We start from the raw sequence: 3659 nt of genomic DNA, 5'->3' as shown, positions 1-3659 counted from the left end.
GGTGGCCTCCAGGAAACCCAGGGCCTTTGTCTCACAGCCACAAGGACCTAGGTTCTGCCAGCACCAGGGAGCTTGGAAGAGGACCCTGAGCCTCAGGTGAGACCGTGGCCCCAGCTGACAGCTTGATTGCCACTTGGCGGGACCCTGAGCTAACTGTGCCTTCCTAGGCTCCTAACCCATGGAAACTGTGATAGAATAAGGACTGACTGCCCAGGCTGCTCTAACAGAGTAATGCAGTCTGTATAACACAGTTATAAATAACAGACGTTTCTCTCTCACAGTTCTGGAGGCTCGAAATCTGAGATCAAGGTGCCAGCCCACTGCTCAGTTGCGGACGATCCTTACATGGATATATGGCTGGTGTCCTCACATGGCAGAAAGGGGTGAGGGAGCTCTTTGGGGTCCCTTCCATAAAGATATTGATTCCATTCATGAGGGCTCCACCTTCATGACCTAATCACCTCCCAAAGGCCCACCTCATACGTACCATTGCACCGAGGGTTAGGGTTTCAGCATATGAATTTAGGGGGGACATAAACATTCAGTCCATAAAAAATATCCACTAAATAATGAAAAGGAAAAAACTCTCCTAAGAGGGTACCCGCATCCTCTAGGACACAGCTCAGCTGGAGACCCCCGCTGGGTAACTGGAGGGAACACGCAAAGTGATGGAGTTTGGGAATCCAGCAGGTCTGGTGCAGTGCACAAGATGAGCACCGTCCATGAGCTGTTATTACCCCAAGGCAGCAGGGATGAAGGGAGGAGCAGGTGCATTTGCTGGGGAGGGGAGGGTGGCCTTCCTTAGCAGATGAAACCACCTACAACCACCTGGCAGGAGGGACCCCAGAGGACCAATTCTCCAGTCGCTTTTCTCCTGCCCTCGGCCCTCCCTCTGGGGCCTCCCACTGGCCAAATCCAACATGGAGTCTTCAAGGCATTAAAGGCCAGCCTCTTGGCCCAGAGCAGGGTGGAGAAGGAAGAAACCAGAGCCAGCTCGAGCCTCACTGCCAACCTCCCAGCTTGGTGTAGGGGACGATTCATGGGTTGCCCCAGAGTCTCCCCACCCCTGAGCCTCCTGTCTCATGATCCCCTCGGGCACTGGACATCCCAAGCAGACGGAAAACCTGGGAAACCCAACAGTGCCAGTTCCTCGTGAGTCTGGGCCAATGTACATGTTGCTCCTTCTCGGCCAGAGTCAGCAACCTTTATCTATGAGAGCCTGATAGTAAATATTTTCACCTTTATGGGGGATACAGTCTCTCAAAATGACTTAATTCTGCTGTCATAATGCAAAACAGCCATAGACAACATGTACACGTATGAGCGTGGATGGGTGCCAATAAAGTTTTATTTATAACAATGGGCAGGTGGCCCAGGGGCTGTAGTTTGAGACCGGTGGCCTAACCAATTCCTACTTACATCAGCCCCTCCAGGAAGTCCTCCTAGATGTCCCATCTGGCTCTGCTTCCCTTGTCCCAAGTCAAGAATCGTCACCCCCGGCTTCAAATTATTCCAGGCCGGAGGACCCCCACCTCCAGTGCTTGGGATGGGGTGCTGCTCCACGCCCTCCCGTGTGTGGCACGGCCCCGCCCCCGAGGATCTGCACACAGCAGACGCTTAAAATGGATGCGAATCAAAGCCACAGGTTGGCCCCAAACAAAACCAAACAATAAAAAATAGAAAGTCACAATTGCTAGTGGGGAGTCTTGGAACGTGCATTTCTGGTGGGAATGTAAAATGATGCAGTTGCTGTGGAAACCGCTTCGGTGGTTCCTTAAGAGGTTAAACATAGAATTACCACATGACCCAGCAATTCCACTCCTAAGTATAGACCCCAAATAATCGAAAACAGGTGTTCAAACAAATCCTTATGTTCATAGCAGCACGAGTCCCAATCGCCAAAAAACCAAACACGTGTGTATATATATCTCTCTATATATATATCTCCATCAGCTGATGAATGGATAAACGAAATGTGATCTGTCCACACGATGCAATATTATTCAGCCATAAAACAGAAATGGAATGACACACACTACAATGTGGATGAACCTAGAAGACGTCACGCTGAGTGAAAGGAGCCAGTCACGAAAGGCCACCCAGCATAGGATTCCTTTCATACAAAACATCCAGAACATGGGGTGCCTGGGTGGCTCAGTCGTTAAGCATCTGCCTTCGGCTCAGGTCATGATCCCAGGGTCCTGGGATCGAGCCCCGCATTGGGCTCCCCGCTCCGCGGGAGGCCTGCTTCTCCCTCTTCCACTCCCCCTGCTTGTGTTCCCTCTCTCGCTGTGTCTCTCTGTCAAATAAATAGATAAAATCTTTAAAAAAAAAAAAAAACATCCAGAACAGGCAAATCCACAGAGACAGAAAGCAGGTAAGTGGTCGCCAGGGGCCAGGGTAATGGGAGGGGGCGTGACTGCTCAAGGGGACGGGGTTTCCTCTCGGGGTGATGAAATATCTGGAATATCAATATCTGGAATATCTAGATAGAGGTGGTGGTTGTGTAACTCCGGGAGTGCTCAGATTGCCACTGAATTATACAGTTTATTATTTAAAAATTTTTTTTATTTTTAGAGGAGGGCGGAGGGGCAGAAGGAGAGAGAATCTCAGGCAGGCTCCATGCCCAGTGTGGATCCCAACGCAGGGCTCGATCTCACAACGACCCTGAGATCGTGACCTGAGCCGAAATCAAGAGTCGGATGCTCCACCTACAGAGCCCCCCAGGCGCGCCTGAATTGTAAACCACACTTTAAATGCTTAGTGGCCTAGGGCGCCTGGGTGGCTCAGTCGTTAGGCGTCTTCTAGGGTCCTGGGATCGAGCCCCGCATCCGGCTCCCTGCTCGGCGGGAGGCCTGCTTCTCCCTCTGCCACTCCCCCTGCTTGTGTTCCCTCTCTCACTGTGTCTCTCTCTGTCAAATAAATAAATAAAATCTTTTTTAAAAAAATGCTTAATGGCCTATGTAATTCATATGTGGAAACCTAACCCCCAGTGTGATGCTGTGAGAAGGGGGGCCTTCGGGAGTTGATCAGGTCATGGGAGTGGAGCCCCCACAAATGGGATCAGTGACCTTATAAAAGAGACCCCGCAGACCTCCTGCCCGGTGAGGACACAGAGAAGGCGGCATCTATGAACCAGGAAGTGGCTAGGTTCTGACTAGGAACTGGCCTGCCCAGCACCTTGATCTTGGACTTCTAGCCTCCAGAACTCGGAGAAACGAATTTCTGTGTAAGCCACCCCGTCTATGGTAGTCTGTCCTCGCATCCCAAACGGACTAAGACAGGTGAAGTTCGTGTCGTATGAATTTCACTACAGTTTTTTTTTTAAAAAGTTAAAAACAAAATGCACACGACCAGAAGGTGCCTATCTGAAATTGCACTCCCCTCCCCACTTCTGCAGGGGTCTCTGGCTGGCACCACCCTCCACGGCTGACTCAGCCTCCCTCCTACAAATGGCCCAAGGCTCCTGAGTGGTCAAGGCCATCATGAGTCCCATGCTGCTTCCTGGCCCGGCTGTGCAAGGAAAGGGCCGGACCGGACTACCCTGGGTTCAGCCCCTATTTTCTCAGAGGGACACTGTCCCCGGGGGCGGCAGGCCCAGGTGTGACATTGAAGGCCGTGAGCCAGGCCTTGACCATGTTCCCGGCACAGCGGCCTGC

Source organism: Halichoerus grypus, chromosome 1 (genome assembly GCF_964656455.1).
Source record: "Halichoerus grypus chromosome 1, mHalGry1.hap1.1, whole genome shotgun sequence".
Lineage (NCBI taxonomy): Eukaryota > Metazoa > Chordata > Mammalia > Carnivora > Phocidae > Halichoerus > Halichoerus grypus.
Note: the sequence above shows the minus strand (reverse complement) of the source record.